Source organism: Pundamilia nyererei, unplaced genomic scaffold, assembly GCF_000239375.1.
Source record: "Pundamilia nyererei isolate P.nyererei 1_Seehausen unplaced genomic scaffold, PunNye1.0 scaffold00306, whole genome shotgun sequence".
Classification (NCBI taxonomy): Eukaryota; Metazoa; Chordata; class Actinopteri; order Cichliformes; family Cichlidae; genus Pundamilia; species Pundamilia nyererei.
In genome coordinates this window covers 517,403-528,059 of record NW_005187707.1, presented here as the reverse complement: position 1 = coordinate 528,059, position 10,657 = coordinate 517,403, and the positions used below count along the sequence as shown (strand labels likewise).

The 10,657-nt window shown below is 41.0% G+C and overlaps 2 protein-coding genes across 4 annotated transcripts in view; one reads left to right on the top strand and one right to left on the bottom strand.

Annotated features, from left to right (window-relative positions):
- pam (peptidylglycine alpha-amidating monooxygenase) overlaps positions 1-3,690 on the bottom strand; it is a 51,066-nt gene extending 47,376 nt beyond the window's left edge. For all 3 annotated transcript variants that reach the window (XM_013915454.1, XM_013915455.1, XM_005751326.1), the window contains exon 1: positions 3,613-3,690. The gene's annotated coding sequence lies outside the window, so the exon portion shown is untranslated. The remainder of the gene's footprint in view (positions 1-3,612) is intronic.
- Positions 3,691-3,909: 219 nt separating this feature from the next.
- Positions 3,910-10,657, top strand: part of pomk (protein O-mannose kinase) — a 28,847-nt gene continuing 22,099 nt past the window's right edge. The window contains exon 1 of the mRNA XM_005751324.1: positions 3,910-3,987. The gene's annotated coding sequence lies outside the window, so the exon portion shown is untranslated. The remainder of the gene's footprint in view (positions 3,988-10,657) is intronic.

Here is a 10,657-nt window from a genome sequence, read left to right as displayed (position 1 = left end):
ATATATATATAAGCTCTGGCGGACTTGTTTCTATGGTAGGTCTTAAAGGGTTAAATAAAGATCTCAATTTCAGTGAAAATAATCGTGATTATCATTTTTGCCATAATCGAGCAGCCCTAGGTTATATGCTAAAAATAAAAAAAAAATAAAAAATTAGGCAAGGATAAAATATACTTACTTTTTCTGTGTTCCAGTCTCAGTAACTGTGACACAGTAATATCTGCTTCAATATTTACACCGCTGATGAAATCTCACAAGTGTTAGCTTTATTTTGATACCAGGATTGTAAGGACAGAGTTTGTAATTGCAGAGAAATAATTAATTAGATTTGGGCATTACATTTTCGAGCAGGAAGCTCAGAAACCCCCTTGGGGCTTAAGAGGTTAAGGTATGTGCTAACTAAAAAAAAAGCCAAGATGATAGTTTATTAAATTTTAATGAAATTTGCAGATTGTTTCGGTGGAGTTTAATAAACTCAGCCATCTGCGCCTTGCTATCTAAAATATAAAAGGACACCTGAGTATATTCTCGACCATCTCACACTTCTGACAATCAGTTGTCTGCTTGACGTGTATTCAGCTGTGTAAAAACTATAACTTTAATCTCAGCCAAATCGATTTACTCAGGAACAAATAAAATACTGAAAAAAAAAACCCAAACAATAACATTTTTAAGTTATCTAAGTGACTCATATATCATGTTTAACCTGAGTAGCAAAAGACGGCAGTGGGCTTGAAAACAATTTGCCGGGAGTCCGGTGTTCTCACGGGCTCTATCGAGACTTGAGCTATGTTGTCCGGTATCGAGCTACGATACCGGACACTGCTTCTTCTTCTTCTGGGTTTAACAGCAGCTGGCATCCTTGTACATGCAGTGCTGTCATCTTCTGTTTCAGTCCATTATTACACTCTTAAATACTACTACTTATTCCTGCGTCTTTTGGGATCTTACAAAGCTTCAAACGACGCGTCAACTATTAAATTAGTCATCGATGATTTTGATAGTCGACGTAATCGTGACTAGTCGACTAATCGTGGCAGCCCTAACATCCATCCATCTTCTTTTGCTTTTCCAGGGCCTGGTCGCGGGGGCAGCAGCCTAAGCAGCCACCTCCTCCAGCTTGTCTGAAGGAACACCAAGGCGTTCCCAAACCAGCCGAGATATAATCTCTCCAGCGTGTCCTGGGTCTGCCCCGGGGCCTCCTCCTGGTGGGACATGCCCAGAACACCTCACCCAAGAGGCACCTCAGGAGGCATCTTTGTCAGATGCCCAAACCACCTCAACTGGCTCTTTTTCATGTGGAGGAGCAGCAGCTTTACTCTGAGACACTTCCAGATGGCTGAACCTCTCACCCTTTCTCTAAGGGAGAGGCCAGCAACCCTTCTGAGGAAGCTCATTTTTGCCGCTTGTGATCGCGATCTCGTTCTTTCGGTCACTACCCACAGCTCTCCCTTCACCACAGCGGACTGATACCGGGTTCACATCACTGCAGCCACAGCACCAATCCGTCTGTCGATCTCCCGCTCTCTTCTCCCATCACTCGTGTACAAAACCCAGAGATACTTATACTCCTCTGACCGGGAGTGGGCCCTCCATCCTTTTCCAGCCATGGAAAACTGAAACCATGGACTCAGTTTTGGAGGTGCTGATTCTCATTCCCACCGCTTCACAATGAGTTGCGAAATATTCCAGTGCGAGCTGGACGTCATCACCCAATAAAGCCAAAAGAACCACATCCGACGCGAAAAGCTGAGATGAGATTCTGAGACCACCCAAGTGAAAGCCTTCCGCTACGTCTCTAGGCTAGAAATTCTGTCCATAAAAACTGTGAACAGAATCGGTGATAAAAGGGAACCAGGGAACCCCTGGCATAGCCAGCAACTTACTGCCGGCTATGCAACGGTTGTATAAGGATTGAATGGCCCATAGCAATGGGCCAAACACCCCATACTCCTGGAGCACCTTCCACAGGACACTCCGAGGGACACAGTTGAATGCATTCTCCAAATCCACAAAACACATGTAGACTGGTTAGGCCAACTGTCATGCACCCTCAAGTAGAGGAGTGAGAGGATAATAACCTGGTCCAGTGTTCCACGACCAGGATAAAAACCACATTGCTCCTCCTGTATCCGAGATTCGACAAACAGATGCACCCTACTTTCCAGCACCCTGGAACAGACTTTCCCAGGGAGGCTGAGGGGAAGACATAGATACTGTCTGTCTTATTGTGGACACGAACTAATTTTTGGAGTGGCACAAATGATTTGTGTGGCATGATTATGATTATTATTTTATAGATAGTTATACAAAAAAAGCTTGAGACATTTTCTGCATTTTAATTCTGTTTTCATTGTAAAAAAAAATCTTTTTCCTACTGAGATTTTTTGTTTTGTGTGATTTTAGGTCTATTGTGTTAATACAGTATGTGAAAATGAAAATATAACTGTTAATTGAGACAAAACGCACATATTGACTCAAATTTGCCTTAAAATTCAACATGCCAAAAGAATATGCTGGAAGTGGATCAAGTGGATCAGGAAAACCTTTAGGCAAGTTTATGTGTGTGTCAGACTCTCTTGCAATTTATCTAGAGCTATAGTTCTAAATGCTTTCTGAAGGCCTTTCGGGGATTTTCAGAGAAAGCAGTATCTGAACAGTATTTGAAAGTCATGTCCTTAAGAAATAGTAAAAAATGCTATCTGAATGAGGCTTGTAGCAAAACGTGCTTTGAAACAGTCTTTTCAATTTTTTCTTTTCAAATACTCAAAAACGTAAATGTGATGATAACATCATTATGGCAAAATCCAAACAACAACAACTGCTTTTCTCCTCTACTTGAAACCCAGAGAATGCTTATTAATGGCGAAAGAAAAATAACCGAGATGCTTTGCTTGCTTGGTGACTCATCATCTGTTAACAGATAACAGAGTAGGGTGGCTTTAACAGAGGAGGAGTGAGAAGGGGAAGCTCTGTTGACATCAGAACCCAGGAGACGGAGGAAACTATGGAAACAGGGCTATTCCCACACGTCAAATACAATGCAAGGCTTACTGAACATCTTCACATGTATACTATTACGTACATACTAACATTAAGCATCTTTTAAAAAACAAAAAAAATCATTGCAATATAAGGGTAGACACGTTCATACATTTTATGACATGACAGCTGGTCGGTGCCTATAACGACAAGCGTGTAGCTATTACGTGAGAATTTATTTATTCGACTGATTGATTGATTGAGCGTTTGTTTTTTAATAATGCAAAAATAGCACTGGCGTGACGACTAAACATATGTCACGCCTGGACATAGACCGGAAGCTACAAAGGGAAAATGCATCGATTTAGCGAATCGATACATATACATGACCTTATATCTAAGCAAGCGAAATCTAAAGAAAAATGTAGCTAGGGGTTTTCTACAACTAGGTCTACCTTATCAGGTTACTAAAAAGGCAACTTTATTATCGGTTTTCCACATAAGCTAACGCCCGCCATCTGTTAAGCTGGTTCGTTTTTTGTCAGGTTATCAGTTTCACTACAATAGCAAAAGTACTATAGAGCTTGATTAAAGATTCTGAAGATATGAATTTTGAAAGTGAAAAGATACCTGCACGCTGCCACTCAGCGTCTTCCACTCGCCTGTTATTGTAATAACCTTAGCTTCCTTGAGCTTAAGCAGTGGCGTCCACACTTTCACTTTTCAGAGTAAAAGCCGGCATTTCATTATTTATTATTTTCATATAGACTCAGAAAGGCCTCATCACAGTGTAGTTATTGCAACCCCTGAAACTTGAATATGGGGAATAAAAACGGAATATTTTGGGTAAGTCATATTTAGTTCGGTGAACTACTATGCTTTTATTCTGGAAATCTGAAAGGAAGTTTTTTTCTTGATACGTTTGATGGTGGATGGGGTAGCAGACATGTTGCTATCCTCAAAAAGTACCTCCTGAGTCATAACACCATGTGAACCCTAGTTACGGTAGGCATCTTCGTAAATAACGCTAATTAATAGATATGCTTCATCACCTCTATGTGGGCTTCCTTGTGTTATTGCTCTACATTAGCTAAACGTAAGATTGCTCTGCCTGACACCATTTAGCTGTATCTCATTGTTGTAATATAACTTAACATGAAATTATTTTACATTTGCACATTTGTTCCATTTTAAAACCGTGCGAAGAATATCACGCGCTGAAATGCACGTAGTCAAAGTCTTACGCATGCCCAAAAGCCACTATTTTATGCCTGCCGCCATCTGTGGTATTTAATTACTTGGGGATCTTTAGTGTGGGTTTATTACTTTAAGCATGATCGATTCTCGTGGGAAGAAGTAGGCAAAGAAGCGCAAATGACAGTCACCTGACCCAAAGGCACAGGGAACGCTCTTGTCCACTGGTAAAAACCACATGGTACTAGCAGTGCCCATCGCAGATTTTAGCCCTTCTGCAGGAGACTAGTTCCGAAGTCCAAGGTCATTTTCTTTTCTTTTTTTCCATTTCCAAACAATCTCGCTAGCAGTTGTCACCATCTTACCAAGCTTTTTGGGTGATTTTGTAGCCCTTTCCAGCCTTGTGCAGGTCTACAACTTTGTCCTTGACGTCCTTTGACAGCTCTTTGTCTATGGAGATGGAGAGGGGGGAATGGAGGTTGAGGTCAGAATAAGTCTGTGGGAGCATTCTGGCTCCCACTGCTCAATGGAAATGAATCTACCATAAAAATTTATAGCCTTTTGTTGCTCAGAAGAGACTCAAATAATTAGTTCCCCCTCGCTATATCATCTCTAACTTTTAAATGCCTATTTTTATGCCTATTATGTATGTCATGTCATTGAACAAGTTTTACTGTTTTAACACACTGTTATTGGGCCTATTTGGCTAAGGAACTGTAATTTTAGTGTTTCAGCCTGTTCAGTATAATGAGCATTTTCTCTATAAGCGTAACAAAACAAAGATTACATTTCTAAGAATTACTTACTTATACTACTTATACATAACTCATTGAAATATATAAAGTCATTGTACTCTACAGTATGTTGCAAACTGCAGTATGTCAATCTGCAATACAGGGTTGACAAGTGACCAGACTTAAAAATTTGGCAGGGTATGAATAAATTATTTCTCCTACTATATACAGCAGTTGAATTGTCTTGTGTGTTTGTCTGTTTCATTAGAACTGATAAATGCAAAGTAAACCATTCCTCGTCATATAAGTGACTTTCTATATGCTATGCTACCTAGTTGCTTGGTTTTGTTGTTTAATAAGCAATGTCATTGTGTGGTTTTATGCTAATTTTATCAGACTGCAATGTACCGTCTTCCTCGAACTGCCCTGCTTAACTAACAGCAGATAGATGGGTGCAAAGAGAGTGCAGGGTTGGTGTTGGTTCCATTGAATGGAACTCTTAATGCTTTAGCATAGCAGTACCTTTTGGATAATTTCATGCTCCTAACAATTTGGGGGTGGCCTATTCCTGTTCCAACATATACCAGTCACCAGGAACCAGTCACAAAGCAAGCTCCATAAAGACATGGACGAGGGAATTGAGAATGGAAGAACATGACTGGCCTGCACAGAATCTTGACCTCAACCTGATAGAACACCTTTGGGATAAATTAGAGCCTGCCTGTGAGCTAGGCATTCTTGTCCAACATCAGTGCTTGACTTCACAAATGTGCTTCTGGAAGAATGGTCAGAAATTCCCATAAACACACTCCTAAACCTTGTAGAATGCCTTCCTAGAAGACCTGAGGCTGTCATAGCTGCAAAGGGTGGGCTGACAGGAAACATAGGAATTTGAAATTAATCGAATGTATTTTTAACATTACTCAATAAGACCGTCAGAATAAAATGAAATAAATGCAAATGTTAGATAATACAAATGTGAAAAAAAGTACTAGTAGTATTTAAACAAATCATTTGTGCAAATAGAAAATCAAAAATGGCTTCTCTTCATAAGTTCAAATAAAAGCTTCAAATTAAATAAAAAAGGGTTTTTTTTCTAATCCAGAGTAACAAGTTTCCGAATTATTGATACACAGATCAACTACCTAACGTTAGAAAGAAGAGTTTACTTTTCAGAAGAAATGCTAATGCTAATGTGAGTGGAAAACAAACAACTAGGAGACAGTATAGCTAATACTTTTTAATGGTTTAATATTGCATTTCACTCATTAACTAACAAAACTGTAATGATGTTCACTTATCAAGCATCATCCTGGGAAGGTCCAACAGGATAGCTAACATAAACATTACTGTACAAACAGTAACAGCGTTTATGTCTGCGTAGGTTCATGGTAATCTAAGAAGCTTGGAAAGAAAAGCGACCAGACTTCTTTAAGTTTCTTGAAGATCTTTTACTTTTTGTTCAAGAAGCTTCTTCAGCCTTTTAAATGCTCGTACACTGAATTATTGCTGTTTTGGAACAAAAGCACAGATTTGCACAGACTGCATTTAACTTTGTTTTTATATATTTTTAAATCTGTTTCCATTTTGTTCTGTCCTCATGCTTTGCCGTTCACACTACATACTTCATTAGTATTGTGAGCAGTTTTGGCAGACAATATAGATCTGTGGCTCCCTGTAGTGTATTGCAGCTAGAAAAAACACATTTATGAGGTATTGACAGGTCGGTCATAAAAACAAACTTTTGGTTCCAGTCTTGCAAGGGCGTCTCTCACATTTAGGGCCCTGGTGGTCAGTCCCACTTTTCTCCTCACTAAGTAGGTGACGCCCATATTCATCAGTTTCTGCTTGCAATAGCCTGTTTGAAATACTCATTCAAACATGTTTATGTTTGGATGAGTGGGTTTTGTTAGACCCTATGAAAAAAAACATGTTGTAGTTAGACTGTTTGAAAAGTGTCTCAGATATACAAATAGAAATACAAATTCAAATTTTATTTGTCACATACACAGTCATACATAGTACGACATGCAGTGAAATGCTTGTTGCTGTGCAATGCCGAACCAAACGTAGACATAAAAGTAAACATAAAACTAAACATAAAATTAAACTAGCAAGTAATTTACATAATATACAAATTTTAAAATTAACTGTAAAAAATGTACAATAAAATTAAAGGTTAAAAAAATAATTAACAAAAAAAAAGTAGAATGTGCAGATAAACAAATTTAAGAAATTATAAAAGTTTGCAAATAAACAGTGTGCAAGTAGAGAGTGTGCAAACAAACAGTTTGCAGAGTAACAGTTTGCAGTGGAATAAATAGTTCCTGATGTATAGTAGTGAGAGAGAGAGAGTCCAGTCCTACACAAGGTTCAGGGACTGAATAGGCTGAGGGAAGAAGCTCCTCTGTAATGAGGAGCTGTTTTGGACTTGAGGGAGTGGAAGTGCCCCCCTGAACTCAAAAGTGAGAAGAGTCCATTGTTGAGATGAGAGCGATCCTTCATAATCTTCCTGGCTTTGGTCTTGCACCGCTTAGTGTACATGGACCAAAGGTAAGGAAGTTCATAGCAAATTAGGGCTGCCGATTATTTTGATAGTTGACTAGTCACCGATTATTTTTGCGATTAGTCGACTTATCAGGTCATGCGTCCATTGGACGTAAAACATACAGCTTATTGCACCAGCATGCATCTGCTCTTATATAACTATCATTATCTTACAGCTTTAAGTGTTTAAGGCATGTGCTAACTAAAAAAAAAAAGCCAAGATGATAGTTTATTAAATTTTAATGAAATTTGCAGATTGTTTCGGTGGAGTTTAATAAACTCAGCCGTCTGCTCCTTGCTATCTAAAATATAACAGGACACCGGAGTATATTCTTGAGCATCTCACACTTCTGATAATCAGTTGTCTGCTTGACGTTTATTCAGCTCTTCAAAACTATAACTTTAATCTCAGCCAAACCGGTTTACTCAAGAACAAATAAAATACTGAAAAAAGCCAAACAATAACATTTTTAAGTTATCTAAGTGACATATATATCATGTTTAACCTGAGTAGTGAAAGACGGCAGTGGGTTTGAAAATGATTTGCCGAGGGGGAGGGGAGAGAGCAGCGACATGTGAAGACGTGTTTTTGCGAGCTCTGCTTAGATTGACCATTTGCGTAATTTTCCCGCTCCCCTCCTAGTACATCCCGGCGCGAACCTGTCTCAGAAGTGCCTAATCTTTCGAATCAGTTGTATTTTGTAGTCCAAAGCTGTTCAACATGCCTAAATCGCTCAAGCAGAAGCCGGGGCCTGATGCCTCGGACTTGCCTGGTGCGGATCCGGCCGCGGGGGTGGGGGCAGGGCCGGATCTTGACACAATCATGGCTGCCATAAAGCAAACGGAGCAGAATGTGCTAGCCAAGATCGACTCGTCTGTGATGGCAGCTGCAGGTGAACTACACAAGAAAATAGACGACTTGGCGGGTGATTTAAGGTCAGAGGTCCTGAGTGTGCGCGCAGAGTTTGCGAAGGCTATCGAAGACATGCAGAAAGAAAACGCCACGCTCTCGACCCGCACTGATGATCTTGAGGAGGAAGCTAATGGCCAGGCTAACCGTGCTGTAGCACTGGAAGCTAAAGTTGATGCGCTATCTGCCCAAGTCGTCCGGTTGGCAGACAAGGCCGATGATTTGGAGTCCCGGCAACGTCGTGATAACTGCAGACTAATTGGAGTGGATGAGGGATTCGGAAATATTCGACCGGAGAAAGCCGTGGCTGAATTGTTGAAGGAAGCGCTCGCCCTCGACTATATGCCGACGCTCGATCGGGCGCATAGGAGCCTGCAGCCGAGGCCAAAGGATGGAGATGCCCCGAGACCGATAATCGTCAAGTTCCACTATTTTCAGGAGAAAGTGGATGTTCTTCGAAAGGCCATGGGGGCAGGTCCCATTACCCGTAATGGGAAGCGTTTCTACATCTACCCGGATTACTCGGCCACCGTTAGAAAGAAGAGATCGGCCTTTACCGAGGTGAGAAGATTGCTTCGCCGGTGTACGGGAGTGAAATATGGTCTCCTGTATCCAGCTACATTGAAAATCACGACCCCGGCTGGCGAACAGATGTCTTTCGAAGACCCGATCAAGGCAAGGCACTACGTCGAGACCAATCTGCGCCCACGGGAGACGGAGGGAGAGTGACAGTTAATTCACGGACCACAACAGGTATCACACGCTGCGTGCTACCATTGAGGTAGCCTGCACAGGCTGTGCATTGACTGGTGAACGTCGCCACGCTACGGTTGGATGCCCTTTATGATTGGACAAGGTATAGCTATAAGATGTTGGGGATTTCTGTGGATGTCATGTGGCCTGGGGAATATTTTATTTCAGAATATCTTCGGTATCCTCATTGGTCTTAGTTCCAGCCTGACACCATAACCCCAACAGTGCTTTTATTTTGCTTCTTGATGTATTCTGATTAATTAATCCCCTTTTTCTTATCACCAGTGTCATTATTTTTATTGGGTTTTACCCCTTTCTTGTGGGATTATTTTCCAACCGTGAGTGTTCAGAGCCGTACCGGCCTGTAAGTGGATGGGTGCCGACATGCATGCGGCAATAATGATGTTGAGTCAAGGGTCCTATTTTACTTTGTTCTGTCTTTGCTGAGTTCATGTAAGAGTTTAAGCTAGTGTAAACGTGTTATATGCCTAGGAGAGAGAGGAGTGTTTTCAGGGCAGTCTCAGGTTTGTGGAAGACCAGCCCAGGGGTCCAGGATGGTGAGAGGTTTGTCTATGTTTATCTGTTTGTTTTTGTTAATTTTGCTTTGGGTTTATCTGTGGTTTATGTTGTGGCTCAAACAGGCACTGAAACACTGAGATATAACCGACGTGCAGGACCAGTCTATTATCGATTGTGGCCCTATGACTCTGGATAATGTGAATAATCAACAGAAATCGGTCTCATTCATTAGCTGGAACGTCAAAGGGCTGAATAATTTGGTTAAAAGAAGCAAGGTATTTAGTCATTTGAAATCGCTCAAACCTGACGTGATGTTTCTACAGGAGACACACTTAAATACTAACTCCCAAAAAAGATTAGGTTGTAAGTGGATTGGACAAATATATCATTCACGTTTTAACTACAAAGCCAGGGGAACAGCAATCTTAATTAGGAAGGGGGTTCCATTTGAACACTCTGAAGTGATATCAGATCCTAATGGCAGATATGTTGTTGTAGTGGGCAAGCTGTTTAACACACCACTAATACTGGCTAATATTTATGGTCCTAACTGGGACAACGCGCAGTTCTTTCTTAATTTTTTTTCGACTCTCCCAGACCTTGTCTCCTATAAACTAATTCTAGGTGGAGACTTTAATTGTGTCCTTTCTCCCCAGCTGGACCGATCAAGCGTAAGGTCGAGCAACACCCTCTCGTCAGCAGCAGTGGCTATCAATTCCCTACTTCGTTCTTACGGCTTATCAGACCCTTGGCGTGCAACAAACCCAACTACGAAGCAATTTTCCTTTTTTTCCCCTGTACATCATAGTTACTCCAGGATTGATTACTTCATTGTCGATAACCAGCTACTTCCCTTAATTTCCAGCACCAAATACCACAGTATAGTGTTGTCAGATCATAGCCCTGTGCAGATGGGTCTGGTTTTTCCAGGTAATGTAGCGCCCCAACGAACGTGGCGGCTGGACCCCCTATTACTTTTATGTGAACGCTTTAAAACGTTTCTCAGCAATCAGATTGA